The 21,694-nt window shown below is 39.0% G+C and overlaps 1 long non-coding RNA gene across 2 annotated transcripts; it reads right to left on the bottom strand.

Annotated features, from left to right (window-relative positions):
- Positions 1-6,795: 6,795 nt before the first annotated feature.
- LOC120864695 lies at positions 6,796-19,706 on the bottom strand. Of its 2 annotated transcripts, none has more exons than XR_005721210.1 (4): positions 18,540-19,706; positions 9,560-9,676; positions 7,235-7,361; positions 6,796-7,081 (listed from the first exon to the last, which is right to left on the bottom strand). It is a non-coding gene; the product is annotated as an uncharacterized LOC120864695 (long non-coding RNA). The 2 variants fall into 2 exon arrangements; XR_005721211.1 differs by having other exon boundaries at positions 6,796-7,078.
- Positions 19,707-21,694: the final 1,988 nt, after the last annotated feature.

Genomic DNA, 21,694 nt, shown 5'->3' with positions numbered 1-21,694 from the left:
AATAGCCTGACACAAAGAATGATTTCTGTATGATTCTGTTTTCATAGAATTCAAAACAGGCAAAACTAATCTATGGTGCTTAAACTTAGCCATTACCTTTGGAGATGTGACAGGAAGAAGTGAAAGGAAGGGGCACAAAGGCAATTTCTGGTGTCAGGTCATATCCTAGCTTTAATCTGAGTGGTAGTTATGTAGGTGGGTCCATTTTCTGATAAGTCATCAAGATATACAGAGAAGGCAATGGCACCCCACTCCAGTACTCTGGCCTGGAAAATCCCATGGACGGAGAAGCCTGGTAGGCTGCAGTCCATGGGGTCGCTAAGAGTCGGACACGACTGAGGGACTTCACTTTCACTTTTCATTTTCATGCATTGGAGAAGGAGATGACAACCACTCCAGTGTTCTTGCCTGGAGAATCTCAGGGACGGGAGAGCCTGGTGGGCTGCCATCTCTGGGGCTACAGAGTCGGACACGACTGAAGCGTCTTAGCAGCAGCAGCAGCAGCAGCATCGAGATATAAATTTATGATTTGTAAATTTTTCTGTGTCAAGAAAAATGAATACACTAAAAGGTATTCATGCCACTACTGACTCTGATCCACTGGGCACCCATATCTACAATTCAACCCAGGATAATCACATTTTTCTTATTTGGCTCCCTCTGCATTGTTGTTTTATGTCTTTTAATTAAGCTTTTTAAATGTAATTTTAGGGCTTTTCCCTCATAGCTCCATTGGTAAAGAATCCACCTGCAATGCAGGATTTTGGGTCAGAAGATCCACTGGAGAAGGGATAGGCTACCCACTTCAGTATTCTTGGGCTTCCCTTGTGACTCAGCTGGTAAAGATTCCACCTGCCATGTAGAAGGCAAAGGCTACCCACTCCAGTATTCTGGCCTGGCCTAATTTTAGATTAACATGCAGTTATAAGAAATAATATAGAAACATCCAGTTTTCCCCAATGGTAACACTTTTTCAAAATATAGCAATATAGCAACCAGGATACTCACACTGATACAGTCAAGATACAGAACAGTTTTATCATGACAAGCATCCCTCATGTTGACTTTATCAATCATATCTACTTCCCTGCTGTCCCAGTGCCTGGCAACTGCTAATCTAGTCTTCATTTCCATAATTTTGTCATTTTAAGAGTGTTATATAAGTGGAATCATATAGTATGCAACCTATTGAGATGGGCTTTTTGAGCCAAGCATGCAAAGTGAAACTGAAAACGTTAGTCGCTCAGTCATGTGTCTTTCCAGTCCCATAAACCATAGCCCGTCAGGCTCCTCTGTCCATGGAATTCTCCATGTAAGAATACTGGAGTGGGTTGCCATTTCCTTCTCCAGGGGAACTTCCTGAGCCACGGATAGAACCCTGGTCTCCTGCATTGCAGGCAGGTTGTAGTATATTACCAGTTCTTTCCTTTTTACTGAAGAGTAGTATTTCTTGGTATGGATATTCCACAATTTGCTCAACCTATTGTTTCCAGTTTGGGGCTATTAGAAATAAAACTACTATAAACATTTATGTACAGATTTTTATGTGAACATAAATCTTCATTTATCTGGTTTAAGGGTCTAGGAGTATAACTGTTATATCACACGGTAGTTGCATATTTAGTTTTTTGAAAGAAACTGTCAAAACTATTTTCCAGAGAGGTTGTACCAGCTCACATTTCCATCAGCAATCTTATGATTGACCCAGTTTCTCTGGATTCTCCTCAGGATTTGCTGCTGTCACAATTTTTTATGTTATCCATTCTGATAGGTATATACTGATATTATCATGTGGTTTTAGTTTGAATTCCTCAGTTGTCTACTGATGTTGAACATCTTTTCAAGTGCTTAATTTGACATTTGTTTATCTTCAATGAAATGTCTATGCCCTTCACCCTTGTACTAACTGGATTGTTTGGATCTTTTTCACAGTTGAATTCTGAGAGTTCTTTGTATATCCTAGATACTAGTCTTTTGTCTAATGTGTGGCTACTCCTTTGTCAGAAACATGTGTTTTTTTCCCATTCTGGAAAATGTCTTTTTATGTTCTTAACAAGTTCTTTCAGAGAGCAAAATTTTTTTAATTTTGATAAAGTGCAATATAGCAATTTTCCCTTTTGCACATTGCTCTTTGGTGTCAAACCTATGAACATCTGCCTAGTATCAGGTCCTAAAATTTTCTATGTTTTCTTGTAAAAGTTTATAGTTTTATGTCTTATCCTTAAGCTTGGGATTCATTTTAACTTTTATAAAGTATGGGGCTTAGGTTGAAGGGTTTTTTTTAACCTATGGATATCCAATTGTCCCAGGACTATTTGATGAAAATTCTATCATAATTCTATTAAGCTGTTTTTGCAGATTTGTCAAAACTCAGACACGTTTGTGGGTATTTCTATGTTCCCTATTCTGTTCCAATGTCTATGTCTATCCCACCACCATTACCACATAGTTATTATTATTTTAGCTATCAGTCAGTTCAGTTCAGTCACTGAGTCGTGTCCTACTCTTTGCAACCCCAGGGACTGCAGCACACCAGGCCTCCCTGTCCATCACCAACTCCCAAAGTTGACTCAAACTCACGTCCATTGAGTTGGTGATGCCATCCAATTATCTCAGCCTCTGTCATCCCCTTCTCCTCTCGCCTTCAATCGTTCCCAGCATCAGGGACTTTTCAAATGTCTCAGTTCTTCACATTAGGTGGTCAAAGTATTGAAGTTTCAGCTTCAACATCAGTCCTTCCAATGAATGTTCAGGGTTTATTTCCTTTAGGATGGACTGGTTGGATCTCCTTGCAGTTCAAGGGACTCTCAAGAGTCTTCTTCAACACCACGGCTCAAAGCATCAATTCTTCAGTGCTCAGCTTTGTTTATAGTCCAACTCTAACATCCACACATGACTACTGAGAAAACCGTAGTCTTGACTAGACAGACTTTTGTTGGCAAAGTAATGTCTCTGCTTCTTAATATGCTCTCTAGGTTGGTCATAACTTCTCTTCCAAGGAGTCTTTTTATTTCATGGCTGCAGTCACCATCTGCAGTGGTTTTGGAGCCCCAGAAATAAAGTCTGACACTGTTTCCACTGTTTCCCTATCTATTTCCCATGAAGTGATGGGACCAGATGCCATGATCTTCGTTTTCTGAATGTTGAGCTTTAAGCCAACTTTTCACTCTCCTCTCACTTTCATCAAGAGGCTCTTTAATTCTTTTTCACTTTCTGCCATAAGGGTGGTGTCATCTACATATCTGAGTTTATTGACATTTCTCCTGGCAATCTTGATTCTAGCTTGTGCTTCATCCAGCCCAGCGTTTCTCATGATGTACTCTGCAAATAAGTTAAATGAGCAGGGTGACAATATACAGCCTTGAAGTACTCCTTTTCCTATTTGGAACCAGTCTGTTGTTCCGTGTCCACTTCTAACTGTTGCTTCCTGACTTGCATACAGGTTTTTCAAGAGGCAGGTCAGGGGGTCTGGTATTCCCATCTCTTTCAGAATTTTCCATAATTTACTATCATCCACACAGTCTAAGGCTTTGGCATAGTCAATAAAGCAGAAGCAGATGTTTTTCTGGAACTCTCTTGCTTTTTCTATGATCCAGCAGATGTTGGCAATTTTATCTCTGGTTCCTCTGACATTTCTAAAACCAGCTGGAACATCTGGAAGTTCATAGTTCATGCACTGGTGAAGCCTGGCTTGGAGAATTTTGAACATTACTTTACTAGCTTGTGAGATAAGTGCAATTGTGTGGTAGCTGGAACACTCTTTGGCATTGCCTTTCTTCGGGATTGGAATGAAACCTGACCTTTTCCAGTCCTGTGGCCACTGCTGAGTTTTCCAAATTTGCTGGCATATTGAGTGCAGCACTTTCACAGCATCTTAGGTTTTGAAATAGCTTAACTGGAATTCCATCACCTCCACTAGCTTTGTTCATAGTGATGCTTCCTAAGGCCCACTTGACTTCACATTCCAGGATATCTGTCTCTAGGTGAGTGATCACACCATCGTGATTGTCTGGGTCGTGAAGATCTTTTTTGTACAGTTCTGCTGTGTATTCTTACCACTTCTTCTTAATATCTTCTGCTTCTGTTAGGTCCATACCATTCCTGCCCTTTATTGAGCCCATCTTTGCATGAAATGTTCCCTTGGTATCTCTAATTTTCTTGAAGAGATCTCTAGTCTTTCCCATTCTATTGTTTTCCTCTATCTCTTTGCACTGATCACTGAGGAAGGCTTTCTCTTCTCCTTGCTGTTGTCTGGAACTCTGCATTCAAATGGGTATATCTTTTCTTTTCTCCTTTGTTTTTTGGTTCTCCTTTTCACAGCTATCTGTAAGGCCTCTTCAGAGAGCCATTTTGCTTTTTTGCATTTCTTCTTCTTGCAGATGGTCTTGCTCCCTATCTCCTGAACAATGTCACAAATCTCCATCCATAGTTCATCAGGCACTCTGTCTATCAGATCTAGCCCCTTAAATCTATTTCTCACTTCAACTGTATAATTGTTAGGAATTTGATTTAAGTCATACCTGAATGGTCTAGTGGATTTCCCTGCTTTCTTTAATTTAAGTCTGAATTTGGCAATAAGGAGTTCATGATCTGAGCCACAGTCAGCTCCTGGTCTTGTTTTTGCTGACTGTATAGAGCTTCTTCATCTTTGGCTGCAAAGAATATAATCAATCTGATTTCGGTGTTGGCCACCTATAGTGATGTCCATGTGTAGAGTCTTCTCTTGTGTTGTTGGAAGAGGGTGTTTGCTATGACCAGTGCATTCTCTTGGCAAAATTCTGTTAGCCTTTGCCCTGCTTCATTCTGTACTCCAAGGCCAAATTTGACTGTTATTGCAGGTGTTTCTTGACTTCCTACTTTTGCATTCCAGTCCCCTATAATGAAAAGGACATCTTTTTTGGGTGTTAGTTCTAGAAGGTCTTGTAGGTCTTCATAGAACCATTCAACCTCAGCTTCTTCAGCATTACTGGTCGGGGCATAGACTTGGATTACTGTGATATTGAATGGTTTGCCTTGGAAATGAACAGAGATCATTCTGTCATTTTTGAGACTGCATCCAAGTACTGCATTTCGGATCCTTTTGTTGACTATGTTGGCTACTCCAATTCTTCTAAGGGATTCTTGCCCACAATAGTAGATATTATGGTCATCTGAGTTAAATTCACCCATTCCAGCCGATTTTAGTTCACTGATTCCTAAAATGTTGACATTCACTCTTACCATCTCCTGCTTGATCACTTCCAATTTGTCTTGATTCATGGTTCCTATGCAATATTGCTCTTTACAGCATTGGACCTTGCTTTCACCACCAGTCACATCTACAAGTGGGAGTTGTTTTTGCTTTGGCTCCTTCTCTTCATTCTTTCTGGAGTTGTTTCTCCACTGATCTCAGGTAGTATTGGGCACATACTGACCCTGGGGAGTTCATCTTTCAGGGTCCTATCTTTCTGCCTTTTCATACTGTTCATGGGTTCTCAAGGCAGGAATATTTATTTTAGTTAAAAATAACTCTTCAAATTGGAAAGATAGACTCCCTCTCACTTTAATCTTCTTTTTTTCAAAATAGATCTAGCTAATCTAGTTATTTTTTTCTTTCCATGTAAATTTTGGATAATATTGTCTGTGTCTATAAAAGATATTGCTTGGATATATATTAAGCCTTTCATCAATTTGTGAGAATTTATATTTTTATTATGTTGAGGCTTATAATGTATGAATGCTGCTGCTGCTGCTAAGTCATTTCAGTTGTGCCTGACTCTGTGCCACCCATAGATGGTAGCCCACCAGGTTCTTCTGTCCATGGGATTCTCCAGGCAAGAATACTGGAGTGGGTTGCCATTTCCTTCTCCTATAATGTATGAATAAATATTTCTATTTCTGTACACGTTCTTTCTTTCATCAGCATTGTATACTTTTCAACATGCAAGTCTTGCACAAGTTTTGTTAGATCTACAATGTAGTATTTCATTATTTTTATGTGATTATAAATGATAGTTCAATTTCAGTGTCCGTGTGTTCATTGCTAGTATATAAACATATAATTGATTTTTATATGTTTATTTTGTATCCTGCAACATTGCTGAACTCAGCTGTTAGAACTCATGTTATATTTGTTTAATCTCACATTGTCTTCTCATTTTTTTAACAGTTAAATCCTTAAGAATCTAAAATATGCTACTTTTATAGTATAAATTTCACATGAATTATATCTGAACCTTTTAACGGTTAAATTTTACTGACCACTGATTCTTACACATGCATGATTATTTCCATGTGTGTTTTATATTCTGGAGGTTACTATCTCTTTCAGTTCAGTTCAGTCGCTTAGTTGTGTCCAACTCTTTGCAACCCCATGAATCGCAGCACGCCAGGCCTCCCTGTCCGTCACCAACTCCCGGAGTTCACTCAGACTCGTGTCCATCGAGTCCATGATGCCATCCAGCCATCTCATCCTCTGTCGTCCCCTTCTCCTCCTGCCCAGAATCCCTCCCAGCATCAGAGTCTTTTCCAATGAGTCAACTCTTCGCATGAGGTGGCCAAAGTATTGGAGTTTCAGCTTTTGCATCATTCCTTCCAAAGAAATCCCAGGGCTGATCTCCTTTAGAATGGACTGGTTGGATCTCCTTGCAGTCCAAGGAACTCTCAAGAGTCTTCTCCAACACCACAGTTCAAAAGCATCAATTCTTCAGTGCTCAGCTTTCTTCACAGTCCAACTCTCACTTCCATAATGACCACTGGAAAAATGATAGCCTTGACTAGACAGACCTTTGTTGGCAAAGTAATGTCTCTGCACAGGATTTTAAAATTAAAAGTGACCACAGAAGTCAAACCATTCCTCACCCTCATTCTGCAGGTGAAGAAGTCACAGCCTGAAGAAATGACACATATTAGTACTAGATGACACACAAAACCCAGAACTCAGTCAGATCAGTGACTGCAACCTGATAACAAAATGAATATGTTCCCTTACTACAACTTACCAGGAAAGAAGCAAAATTCCAGGAACGAGAAACTTGAGAATGATGAAAGGAGGATGGAAAATGGGAAGTGCAAGACGGAAAACTCTTAGGGAAGAGTCCTACTGAAATTAAAGAGGAATTTTATCAAGGACAGAGAAATTTGAGAACACTAAGTTCCCACTTGATAATAAATCAAAGCCAAAGGGCCCATTTGTATTTTGTTACTCAAATTGGTATTACTGTTCTTATTGTTCAAACACTGACTGAATATTTACCTGCAAGTTATCTTTGCAGTTATGAAGGATGCAGCACAAGAAGAAAGGCAAACAGAAAGCAAGCATCAATGTTTCTTTTATTAGAAAATGCTAAGTTGTGCCAGTGTTTCTTTGTCACATTTGCAATCTGTAAGAGGGAGAGGAAAAAAACATACTGCAATTTAAACTCAGAGCCTGATTATCAATGACCTTTAAACTCTGAAACCAGTGTTACTGCCCACATGGTAAATGCAATTATGAAATTTGATTTCCTATATGTTGTAGGCAATGAAACGTTTTAATTGACACTGATATATATTTGTAATAAGTTCTGTATAAATTAAAAATCAATGCCAATTTCAACTCCCTGGGTAATTTTTTATTGAATATGCAAAGATTTCAGGGGGGATGTACATTTGCAAGCAGCAAAACAACAAAAAACAAATTTGACACAGAATTCAACTATTCTAAACCCAGAAATGGTATCTGGCTACAGGGCTTATCAAAACCATTAAGCAAACTTGCCAAATCTAAGTTTGCTTCATAGTTTCGGGAGATTCCCACAATGTTATAGGAGGTAGGAGCCCTCAATTGCTTCACTATTTCTCCACTCACAGTCAGACTAAACCAGCAGCACAACCTGATTCCTTCTCTTTGCTGAAACCCTTCTACTCTGCTTTAACTGAGACACTGCCGAATGTAATGGAGCTGCCTTCACTGTAGTCAGGCTGGGTACCTGTATTCAGAGACCACACACTGTCTGAGATGCGTCATGCCTAAAACACTGACCCAAGTTCCTGTGACCAGGTTTTGATGGAACTACACTAACCAGAAAACTCAGCATGCATGGAACATGTGTGAACATGCATTCATCCATGCAAGAACACCCACACATATGTGTGCACACGTGCTCATCAAGTAACTGGTAAGAGGGCTGCAGTTGAGATTGTTCTGACTTCCAGTTGGCATTTCTGGGCAGGCAGTTCTCCGCACCTTCTGGCACCAGTGAGGGAGACAGCACTGTGCTGGGCTCTCAGGGTTTCAAAGCACAAAGTAAAAACAAGGCTCTCCTGAAAGGCAACCAGCCCCTCTCTAGTGCAGCCACTCCAGCACTTCCTTCCTTTCTCAACTTTTGGCTAGAACTGAACAGCACATTACATACAGCAAAGCTTGCAGACTGGGAAAGCTGTCAGGGCTATTGTTTTCTTTCTCTTTTCCACATTGATTTCATCTGAGACTAAACATCACAGCAATTATGCCTGTCAGCTCTAGACCTTAACTTCCTATACAATTTAAGGAAGGAATATGAGGCCATCTGGAGATGGGTCCTCTTTACGAATTCCCATATGTACGCAATCAGACCCAGTAGGTGACTACAGTGGTATCATTTAAATATTCTTTTTCCAGGGGTCCAAACCAGGTAGCATATCTCATAATGATAAATCTGAAAATGAGGATTATGTGCTTATGTTAAAAAGAGAAGGCATATAAGTGAATTGTGTAGCAATAGAAACTGTGTCTGACTAGGTTGTGAAAACCTGTATAAGACTAATGTATGACCTAATTTCTACAATATTTTTATATTTATTTGTGAAATATATACATATTTATGACTATAACACTCAATAAAGCCATGGTAAGATACAGGTTTTTATTTACTTTTCACATATCTATATTTTATAAGCTTTCTTCCGTAATTTTGCATTACTCTTACTATAGAATCTTCTTTTAATTTTAAACTAGCATTAGATCAGCTACAGGAAGTATGTATAAGGAACACAAGTCTCCTTTTATAGACACAGACTATCCAAGCGTATATAAACAGGAGAAAATGTACAATTGTATGTAAGTAAAAATACATAGAGCTCAGAAAATAGACTTGAGCTCGTGAAAATAGCAGAGCTGGAATTGCCTCCCCAGAATATTTATATGCACCCACAAAGATATTTATATAAACTCGCCATCCATCCACAACTTCCCAAGTTACTTTTTTGTCATTTTTGCAGTCCTGATGGCTCATCAGAGTCTCTTTACAATACTGAGTACCCTATCCTAACTCTGACATATAAATTCAGATGGCAAGGAATTATAATATGGGGAATCTTCTCTGGTAAAAGCTCGAAAAACAAAATACCTATCAAACTTTTCCAAATGCCATGATTTTTTTAAGGGAAACAAGGAACCAAGAGAAAATAGGCAATGGTTAAAACAAAACAAAAATACTATTTTTTTCTTTCGAGCCAAAAGCGCTAAATCGTAACTGCCTTGTAAATCTCTATCAATTTGTGCTCCATGTAAATCTCAAACGGGAATTCTCTTAGAAAACCTTCCCTAGAAAGTACTTACCAGGATGTTTATACAGTCATTACTGGTAGGTTTTTCTCGGCAGGAGAAAAGTCACGGTTGCAGTTCCAATCTTTAGAGGGTACAAAAATGTATTTCAGGAGGCAGTAAGCCTTTTCACTGAAAAAAAAAAAAAAAAAAAAAAAAAAAGACTTTAGTTCTAACCATAATTAGAACTTCTCACAAAGAAATTGAGAAATGGGATTTTTCTTTATTGGTAGATCAATGGCTTTATCCAAGCAACAGTTCATGAATAAATCTCTTTTTAAAGATCTAAAATGTGACACAAGCTCATTATTAGAAAATATTCAAATAACTAAGCAGATAGCTTTAAGGGGGAAAAAACTGTGGTATGGTATTCTGAACCAGAGCTGCATCCTCAATGATGTATCTGTTTTTTAACTATTGGAAAAATACATTTTTGGTTAGACTAAAGTGTATCCTCTTCAAGATCACTTTCCCTACATATTTCAACTGTAACAAAATAATGCAACACTAATCTGTAAGACTTTTTTCAGTAATAGATGTTTTTCTTCAGTAAATCAATGCAAAGGCTAATTGGGGTGGAAGGTGACTATCTCTCTTGGTTATAAATACATTTGCATTGCTATCAATCTTTTCCACTACCAATGTTAAACGAGGCTGAACAACCTAGGGGAGGGGAAAAAAAAAAAAAAAGTTCAATGTTAACATATAGTAAATGCTGCCATCAAGTGGCCAAATAGAGAGTTGCTCTAACAAAAATAAAGTCAGCTAAATTACTAACTGTTTAAAACCTGGATCCAATCTTATTTCGAGTTTGACAAGCATTTTTATTATAAAGAGGGGTTTTATAATAAAAGTTAAAGTAGTAAAAGTGAAGGTTGTTCAGTCGTGTCTGACTCTTTGTGATCTCATGGATTATACAGTCCATGGAATTCTTCAGGCCAGAATATTGGAATGGGTAGCCTTTCCCTCCACCCCACTCCAGTATTCTTGCCTGGAAAATCCCATGGACGGAGGAGCCAGGAAGGCTGCAGTCCATGGGGTCGCTGAGGGTCGGACACGACTGAGCAACTTCACTTTCACTTTTCACTTTCATGCACTGGAGAAGGAAATGGCAACCCACTCCAGTGTTCTTGCCTGGAAAATCCCAGGGACGGGGGAGCCTGGTGGGCTGCTGTCTATGGGGTCGCACAGAATCGGACACGACTGAAGCGACTTAGCAGCAGCAGCAGCAGCCTTTCCCTCGGAGAAGGCGACGGCACCCCACTCAGGTACTCTTGTCTGGAGAATCCCAGGGACGGGGGAGCCTGGTGGGCTGCTGTCTATGGGATCACACAGAGTCGGACACGACTGAAGCAACTTAGTAGCAGCAGCAGCCTTTCCCTTCTCCAGGGGAATCTTCCCGACCTAGGGATCGAACCCGGGTATCCTGCATTGTAGGCAGATCCTTTACCAGCTGAGCCACAAGGGAAGCCCTTTATAATAAAGAAGGACTTAAAACTACTACCTGAGGGCCAAAAGTGGCCCATGGTCTGTTTCTGTATGGCCCACAAGCTAAAACTGTGGCCTGCAAAAATCTGAGGAAAAAAAAAATTACAATACCCCCTGTAAGTGCATATTCTTTAGTTCGGGAGACATTATTACTAAATCATATATCCTTAACCCAAAGCCCATCTATAATGATGTGCTGGTGACACTGAACTTGAACTATTTAATGTTAAAAGTCACTGAACTCTATTTTCTCATATTTAAAAATGTTTTATCTAAAAATCTTAGCACCTTATATGTACAAGCTTTGTTTTAATGATTTCCACTGTCCATTGCTTAAAATTAACTTTGAAGTAGATACGTCTGAGTCATGAAAAATAGCTTCCCTAGCACAGAGCATGAAACTTTCACATATTTGGCTGTGGAAAGCACAAATTTTTAACTTATTAAAGATTGGCCCCCAGATCTGTAGGAGTAACTGTTGTTGTTAGTCTCTAAGCTGTATCTGACTCTGCGACCCCATGGACTGTAGCCTGCCAGGTTTCTCTGCCCATGGGATTTCCCAGGCAAGAATACTGGAGTGGGTTGTATAATGTCAATTGATTTCCATTTTGCATGGCAGAGAATAAAAGTATAGCACAAAGATGAGAATTTTTTTAATGTACAGTTTTTTTAATCAACAGATATTAATGATGTGCATGAGAAGCTAATTTTTCTTTCATTTCCATAATGGTAGATGTGAAAACACTGGGCCCAAGTTAGGATGTTTATTCTCACATTTTAAATGAGGCAGGTAATTAAACAGCTTATCATTGCTCAAATAACAAACACATTTTAAATATACATTTAATAATCAATAGAATTTTGCAAATGGAAGCTGATGAGGTTTTCAAATTTCTGTGAAAACTCAGATGTAAAGTATTCCTCAGAATATGGTTAACAGATGACCCACAACAGGATCATATAAATGCTTATTTTAAAAATCAGATTCTTAGATCTTATCTTGGACCTATCGAGTAAGAATTTCAACGGAGAGACTGAACTTGAATTTTTAACAAATCTCATAGGTAAATTCTATGACCTTAAAGTTTAAGAACCTCTTCACTTTAGTAAATGAGAAACAAAAGTAAACTCATTTTCTTAAGATCACACAGCTAGGATTAGAATCTGAAATAGAAGACCGCCTTCCTGGTCTCCAGCCTAAAATTCATTATCCTATACTATATAAACTGGAAAAACCTTTCCCATTTCAAGTCTCAGAATCCTTGCACTATGATTGGGAGCTATTAACAACAAACAGAAGAGTCATTTCTTATGTTAAACCTTATGGTTTTTAATAAGTAAAAAATAAAAGGTGCTATATTATTATAAATAAGGTATATTAATATTAACCACCACTAAAACTAATAATAGCTGGCTTCTTAAAAAGGCAACAGTGTAAAACTGTTCCTTTCTTAACCATTAAACCATTAAACAAAAACAGGGTGAAGAAACATAAATCAAAAAATGAACCACAATGTTTGCCCAAATAGAGGAAAAACATTAATAACTCCTTCTATAACTATATACCAGTTACAGTGTGACTTTGCCACCTCTTGAAACTGGATTGGTCTTCTGACTTGCTTTGAGTCATGGAATGCAGCAGAAATGTTGCTATGAGACTTTCTAGCCTCTGCCATGAGAGGTCTTGAAGCTTCCTGCCCTCTGGAACCCTGAGATCACCATGCCATGAAGATAGCCAGGATGAAACCACATGGAAAGAGAGACCACAATATCCCAGTTGTCTCAACCATTGCAAATGAGTCACCAGCTGACTGAAGCCATGTAAATAAACCCAGGTGAGATCAGCAGAACTGCCTCATCAACCAACAGAGCTGGGAGAAGTAACACATTGTAGTTGATTTAAGTCACCAAGGTTTGAGGTGCTTTGTTCCATAACGAAAGATAACTAATATGCTTAGAAACCACCACAACCGTAAAGCACAGCAAATGAAGCAGCAATCACAATGCTAAACCACAATAAAAAAAACGCACAGAGACAGGGGAAAACTCCACAAGAGACAGAAGCCACTTCAGGCCCTGAGCACAGTGAAGCATTCCCCACTGCAGGCGGGATCTGCCACAACAAAGAGAGTCCTTCTTCACTTGAACAGCCACCTGGGTTTCCTGCAGGAGCTGTGGAGCTCCCGGTAAACCTTACACAATACTGTGGCAGATATTGCCAAGCTGAACATGAAAGCATTCAGACATGTCATCTTTCCGAAAGAGTTGCTGTGGGTGAAACGTGGTTGTAGAGAAATTATCAGTGGAAGTAGCCCTGCAGGGAATTAGAGGAAAAAGGAATAAAGGAAGGGGAGAGAAGGGAGAGAGAGAGAGAAAGCTACAGAGAAAAAAAGGAGGGAGAGGAAGGGAAGGGGACAGCATGCGGGGGGGGGGTGGGGGGGGGCGGGGAGGAAGAGAAGGAAGGAGGGGAAAAAAGACAGAAAGAAAGAATGAGCTTATGGCTTCACTAGGTGCCAGAAAGATTGCTAGGTTACACAGAACTGATTTACTATATACTTAGGATAGAATGCTCATGGAAATATGTCCAAAATCCTTGGTCTAAAATCCAAAGTTCCTGCTGCAGTCTTACTAACTCCCCTCTATACTATCGAACATCAAACAGCTGATTCAGATACGTATTAGAGGTGAAAAATAGAAAAAAAAATCAGCTGGGACATATATAAAAATAGTACTAAAAGACTAAGGAAAAGAATATTATGACAAGCAGAAGGCAGATAAAAATTTTGTAAGACTATAACACAAATCATGCCCCAAATTATGAAATATATAGTATTCTTTAAATAAAAATCATTTCAAATATCACAACCCCTCTGAAACAAGAACCCAGATAAGACATAGTAGGCTTCAAGAGAAAAGATCAGAAAACAAATGTAAAGTGCTGAGTCAAAGTCCAAAAAAAGAAGAGAGAAAAATAAAACTCTACAACAATGAAGTTCACATTAAAGCTATCAGAAGGAAAAAACAAACCATTTCCAAAAGCACAAAAATATAGGACAATGACATTTAAGTATCAGAAAGAACAGTACTGTTATGGAGCTAAAGGAGATGTAACATGGATATAGTTGACTTTCCTAAAGAAGAAATATAACAATAAACATTCAAATATAAAACAAAAGAACATTTCTTTGAAGTAAAGGAAAAATCAAGCATATAGGTAAAATGAGTTCACTGTGTACAGGTAAAATGAGTACATTGTGTACCAGGAAAAGTTGCTTTAGAATGATCAGAATTTAACCTGAGAAACTCTCTGGAGTTTAATGACAGAGCTTTCTGTATGGGGGGGGGGTGGGGGGGTGGGGGGTGGTGGCGGGGGTCGGGGAAGTGAGGGCAGGAAAGAATCAATTCCCTATTAAAAAAAAAAAATGACTGACCTCAGACTTAAAAAAAAAAAAATACTGCAGGAGGCAATAAAGCAATATTTACTAAGTCCTTGGGAAAGGAAAATATAAACCAAGAATGTTCAATCTGAACAAGTTATCAAGTATAAAGGTCATTGACAGATAATATGAAACATGCAAAAACTCAGGAGCATAGCTTCTTTGAGCCCTTCTTTAAAACAACTACTGTAGTATGATATCCCATAAACTTAGAATTAAGTGGAGAAATCACTATGAAGACACTATTCACCCGTCAGAATAAGTGGAACAGAATATAAATGTTACAGACAGTAACAATTTAAAAGATAATAACATAACCTACCTCTGGTGATATGAGAAGGAGAGGAAGTAGAATAGAGAGAAAGCATACTCCTATCTACATCACCTAGACATCAAATAGATTCTTCAATCTTATAGAGATAACATTAAATCATGACTAATATATAAACACAAGGAAAAAGATAAACATCTCAGATCATTTAGTAAATAAAAATGATTAAAAACTAAAAGTATATCATAAAAAGCAACAGGTTTAAAACAAAAATTGTTGTCAAAACACTAAATGCAAAGGACAAAAAAACCTTCCATATTTATCTAAAGCCCTCAGACTAGATTAAAAAGACAAAATCATCTGCTATATAACAGAGTGATTCTGAAAGTCTTGAAAAAGATTACGCAAAAATAAACCAATAGGCAAACAGATCTGAAATTTCTGGTTAAGGCTGAGCCAGCCCACATCTCCCTGTAAAGACAGGAGCTTTTAGTCTTCTCTCAACCATGATGAGGGCAGTGAGGCCCATTTCTGCCTGCAGGAGGTACACTATCTAAAATGAGAAACCAAAATTCCACAAATAATTACAATAAATCATAACCCAATTTCAAGAGACCTTGCTGTCTCATTCAACATTTATTCAATAGCATCGACAATTATCTAAAACCTTTTAGGTATTTTAAGTCTTTTTAAACTGAGAATTTAGATGGGTCTAATGGCAATCCACTCCAGTACTATTGCCTGGAAAATCCCATGGACAGAGGAGCCTGGTAGGCTACAGTCTATGGGGTCGCAAAGAGTTGGACACGACTGAGCGATTTCACTCACTTCACTCACTCACTCATTCTAAATTTTTTAAAGATAGCTTCTTTTAATAGCTGTTTTAGAGTTACTTTTACAAAAACAGTGCTTCCCCTTTTTCCTGTAATTGTGGTTTTATAACAATCTTTCATTTCACTGGCACATGGGCCAAAAGAGAGCAGAGAAAAATGAAGTTTACCTAAAAGATGATGAAACACATCAAGTTTGATATTCCTTCTTTCATGTAGGAATAACTTTCACAATATGCTTCCAATGTGACTTCCCCATGAACTAAAATGGTTTAACAGCCCTGGAAAGCTGTATCAGAGTCCTCTAGGAAGTGATACCCCAATTTTATTCTAAGCAGCTTAAAAGAAACTATAATATTCAGAGAAACTGTTAATATTAGCTGTTCCTGACCCTAAGAGAATTGCAGGACAGAGACAGCTATTTCACTCTCCACCAACTGAGGAGCTGATGAGTAGAGATGACAATCTATGCCATAACTTAGAGCCAGAACAGTAAGCTACTAGGACGCAAGCAAGGAAAATTTTCACAGGGAGGCAGCAAGTTCAGAAGCGACCATGATTATCACAGGACTGGACATACTAGTGAAGAAAGAAATCCCAGGCAGAAAATACAAAATACCAATATGTACTGGAAATGCCCAAAGATCTCAGTTGATTTAAATAAATAGACAGATATTAAAGTTACAGATACCTGATTGTGAGCTCTTAAGATTATTTCCAGTTAAGCTATACCATTTGAAAGTGGGTTCACTTTAACCTTTTCACTAAACTGGATCAAAAGGTGTGGGATGAGTGCTTCAGCCAATGAAACAAGGATCAATCCCCAAGAAAACTACTTTCTCAGGTTCTTCTAATAAAATCATTATACAGTATTCACACGACTTTCCTGAGCTGATTAATCATATCTAAACAAACTTTAAAAATGCTTCTCCTGGGTGTTTTCATGTGTGAGACTAGCTGGAGACATGGCACCAAGGGCTGTCTCAGGAACAACTGACATAAGCGGTGCTCTACAGAGAAAAGTGGCCGCAGAGAGAGTGAGGCAGAGCGTAAGACAGGCTCTCCCTGGTGGCTCAGATGGTAAAGAATCTGCCTGCAATGCAGGAGACCCAGGTACAAACCCTGGATCAGGAAAATCCCCTGGAGAAGGGAATGGCTACCCACTCCAGTATTCTTTCCTGGAAAATCCCATAAACAGAGGAGCCTAGTGGGTTACAGTCCATGGGGTCACAAAGAGTCAGACATGACTGAATGACTAAGGCAGAGACAGGAAAGAACAAGAAGCTCAACACTAGATTAACAGTCTATTTTCCTCATAGTCTAGATGTGCATGGGGCCAACAATTCACTTTTAAGCCATTAACTCTCTTAGCAGAATCACGTACTTGAGAAATTACTTATATTTTAGCTTCTTGCAGCTATCAGACAAAAATGGTAAGGCTAGTCGGATTTCACAGAGGTTTCAGAACCTCCCTGTCCTCAGGAAGGAGTTAAGAGGTTTTTGTTTTTAAATCCTAAGTGGCCAAAAGTGATCATAATGAAAACTTAACCATACTTAACAAGCTCCAGACTTCTCACACATGTTCTCATGTAATCTTCAAGACAACCCAAAAAGATAGACAACCCAGAAAGATAGGTGGGCCCATTTCTCAATGTTTTATAGAAGAAGAAACAGGCCCAAAGATTAAATAACTTCTGTAGTCCTGCAGCTACAACCGCAAACTTTCGACAAACTGCAACTCTTTCGAGATTTCCCTCAATTCCTCCCCTCCAATTAGATGGAGTGGAATCAGCTAGGCTCCCTCTCGACTTCAGTGTTCCCTTAACACTCTAAAATGTAACTAACCTATGTGCTTGATCACCATGCCTTCCCTCTCCAAACAGCGTTGAAGGCAGTAACTATGCTTCACTGATCTCCACATCTCTAGAAGCGCAACATAGTGGGGTTCAATAAATGCCTGATAAATTTAAGGATTAGGTAAGTAGGTATAAAATTGCCCAAGGGCAGAGGTGATCTTTGAGGGCCCATCCACCAGTCCAGGTGTGATATTAGGGATCCTGTGGTCCTACTGCAAGTGCTTATGGCCCTGGCCAGTCTTCTTACTGGGGAATGAGCCTAGACAGTATACTCCAAATCCAGGAATCAGGCAGAGATTTATACATATTGTTGTTGTTCAGTTGTTCGTCATGTCTGACTCTTTGTGACCCCATGGACTGCAGCACACCAGCCTTCTCTGTATTTCACCATCTCTAGGAGCTTGCTCTAACTCATGTCTATTGAGTCAGTGATGCCATCCAACCATCTCATCCTCTGTTGTCCCCTTCTCCTGCCTTCAGTCTTTCCCAGCATCAGAGTCTTTTCTAATGAGTCAGTTCTTTACATCAAGTGGCCAAAGCATTGGAGCTTCAGCTTCAGCATCCATTCTTCCAATGAATATTCAGGATTGATTTCCTTTAGGATTGCCTGGTTTGATCTCCTTGCAGTTCAGTATGTGTGTATATATATACAGGTGTGTGTGTGCTAAGTCACTTCACTCGTGTCCAACTCTTTTTGACTCTATGGACTGTAGCCCGCCATGCTCCTTTGTCCATGGGATTCTCCAAGAAAGAATACTGGAGTGGGTAGCCATGCCCTCCTCCAGGGAATCTTCCCGATCCGGGGATTGAACCTACATCTGCAGCTCCTGGACTGCAAGCAGATTCTTTACTACTGAGCCACTGAGGAAGCACACACACACACGCACGCACACACATGCACGCACACATGCATGCACGCACGCACACACACCATATATTTCTATTTATATATCTGATTCTTACCTTCAGGTGTTTTCAGCTAATATTGTGGCTGAGTACAAAATTACATAAATTTGTTCTCCTAAACTCTCCCATAATAATCCTCCATGTTTATCTAAGGGAAAATACACCATTTCTAGATAAAGTACTTGCACTATTCTTTTGACAACCTACCTTGTTGATAATGTTTCCAGTCATTAATTTTAGACTCAGGAAGAGGGAATTCAGCCATTTTTCATAGTCCTGCAAAAATCATCCACTTTCTGCTGAATCAAACACAAGATAATACTGTAAGATTCACTCAGCTGAAACCCATCACCTCAGCCACCATACGTTACTAACCATTAAAACAAAATGGGAATCAGTTTTTCCACCCAATAGTTTACCTAAATATCTCTCTTAGGCAAGTTTGACCTTTACAATACAACTTTCATTTTGCTGTAAGCTCTTACATTTATATTACTGCTTAACATACACTCTTCATAGAAATCTGCCTGAACAATTTCTAACTGTATTTATTCATGCTGAGCATTCTGCTTAACTACTTGCCTAAAATGCAGTACAGTTACCAGAGAAACAATATTTCCTGTTATTTCAGGATGGTGAAGGTCAGACCAGTTTCATTCAAAGGGAAATGAAATGTTTTGTGTCTCTAGGCTGTGTAGTATAATTTCAACGTGCTTTCTTGCTGTTTCTGGTAGAGCCTTCGACTGCTCCTCATTTTACTGTGATCACCGCTGTTATCCCTACCCTCTCATGCCTTTTTAACTGAGTGAGGTTACTTCTAACATTCTACCACCTATAGGAATTGTGTAACATGCACGACACTGAAAATTTAACTTAAAGGCAGCCTGTCTTTGTTACCAGAAAGCAAGAATTATATTCACTAGGTGCTTCTGCAAAATTCTTTAATCAAGTAATTAATCCTCTGGATAAAGTAATTTATTTCATTCTCTATACTATTTTGAAGAGTCAGATGGTCTCACAGAGATTGCCTATTTTTTTTAATCTGGCACACAGACATGACATAATTCCATCCCTGGTTGAAGTGGCTGCTTTCCAGTGGAGACTTACAGCATAGTGGCCAAATGTTGAGCTTTAGAGTTAGAAAGATCTGGATGTGAAACTTTGTTCTACCAAACATAGGCGGGTTCCCTAACTTCCTCTGCTCTGCATTCAACAAATTGGGGGCCACTGTTCTATTATCACTACTTGTTTACGGAACTGCCGCAAAATGACTCTAGGTACAATGGCAGAATTTCCAAGTATTTTCTTCATTGAAAATGCAGTGTGTACTGAAATCATTCCAGGACCCCCACAATGCAGCTGAGAAAATGTGTCAAACTGATGGTCAAAGCAATGACCAGGCAATGTGTCAAAGTGTAGGCACACATGGGTCAACAAAGTAAAATGCAAAAAGAACAGACCAAGTTTAAATGAAGCTGGGGATGAGTATCAATGTTAGGGGAGTTCAGCCTTGTGGGTGAGGCACAGCAAAAAGTAAAATCCTGGCTATATTCAAAGATAGGCATTTAAGTGGCCTTATAACCATTCATTGATTTTCAACGACTGTAATAATTCAGTACGTTAGAGGTGAGTGGGCAGGAAGGAGGTGGGATTGTAGCTAATTCTTTGAGAATCTCACATACATCACAGTTTACAATTTTTCTATATATCGATTTATTACTGATGGACATGTATGTCTGTCACACATGAGAATTTTCTCCAATACATGTTTCATAAATGTAGTGGGTTAAATGACAGCCCCCAAAATATATATGCATGTAGAACCTTTGAATATGGCTTTATTTGACAAAAGAGAGATGTCTTCAAAGATGTATTTAAGGACCTCAAGATGAGATCATCCTGATTAACCAAATGAGCTCTAAATCCAATGATAGTGTCCTTGTTATGGACAGAAAAGGAGAAGAGAGGAGCATAGAGTAGAAGGCTACGTGAATATAGAGGAATAACAACAGGGCCCCAGATGAGTAGCCAGGTTTGAAGCCTGGCCTGGCCCTTGTCCTAGAAGGGAATCAAAGCATTCATTCATTCAGCAGCTATTTTATGTAGGGCCAGGATCTGATGGGTATGGTCCAATCATATAATATAAGCTGGGTAGTAGGAAGGTACTTTTGCAGTTTGTCAGCAGCTGAACACCTCAGGCTTATCCTTGATCTGTGGACAGCACTGCTAATTCCAGGTCTTACCAACCAATGGATCTGGGGCTATTAACTTCTTACCTTGTTCAGGATTGTCTCAGGAACCAAGGAAGTACAGATTATTAGGAGAATGACAGTGGCTATCACTGAGAAACTCAGTGCCTGGAGAAACAAGGCAATGCTTCTTTCCTCTTCAGTTTCTTCACCCTGCAGGCAGCTGCCACTCACGCTTCTCTGGCACTTTTCTATGTCCTTCAAAACATGAAAATAAATTTGGACTCTGGTGTTTCTAACTTCAACTGTCACCATGCCATTAACTCTGTATCTTCTTTGTAGAAGGTGACTGACAGTGAGAGAGCAATGCTTAGTCCAGAGGAATGACTTTCTCATATGACTGTTGTCAAGATGTCTAGTTAACGTGGCAAAGTCTAGGCTCTCTTCTTTGATACAAAGACAAAATGGCAAGGTGAATAAAAATGGGAAATGTGAAATATAAATGGAAATACAAAATACAAATCTGTACATGTATGTAGCCACAATGCAGAACCATACTTTAAAAAGCTTGCCAAGTACAATGAGTATTAGATCTCAGTGAGAGAGAAAGCTGAGAGCAGATTATTCACATCTCCAGATGACAGGAAGAGCACCAGATGAGAAGTGAAAGCAAGAAGTCACAACTCGCAAAGGCAAGACCTGGGTACACGGCAGAGCGCTTCAAGTCCCTATAGCTATCTGATCACCAACTGTGGCAAAGGAGATGGAACCACGTACGGGAAAACTGACGTATGGGGAAAAAAAAAAATTCACCTGTTGGGTAAGAAATGAGAAGAGAGATGGAGCTCTTGGCAAGGTAAGAACTAAACACTAAATCAGTACATTAAAAAAATCCTGAAACATAGGAATTTTCAATATGACCCAATATGAAGTTCTACTACATAACAGCAAAATCCAACCTACAGATGAGGTTTTCCCTTAATTTATAAAGCCTACAAAAACAATTAATCCATTCACTCTTAAAGCACTTCCACTATACTTTAATCTTAAGGAAAAAAAAAAAAAAGCTGGTCCACTGAAATAAGGCTTTCCACGTCTATTCTTCTCATCACTGACTATTTTCATACTGTTCATTCTATCCTGTTTATCATCTAATGTCTTCATTTCTATTAG

The sequence above is a fragment of the Oryx dammah genome, unplaced genomic scaffold (assembly GCF_014754425.2).
Source record: "Oryx dammah isolate SB20612 unplaced genomic scaffold, SCBI_Odam_1.1 HiC_scaffold_5, whole genome shotgun sequence".
Taxonomy (NCBI): Eukaryota; Metazoa; Chordata; class Mammalia; order Artiodactyla; family Bovidae; genus Oryx; species Oryx dammah.
The sequence above is the reverse complement of the archived record's forward strand: the minus strand, read 5'-3'. Positions and strand labels throughout refer to the sequence as shown.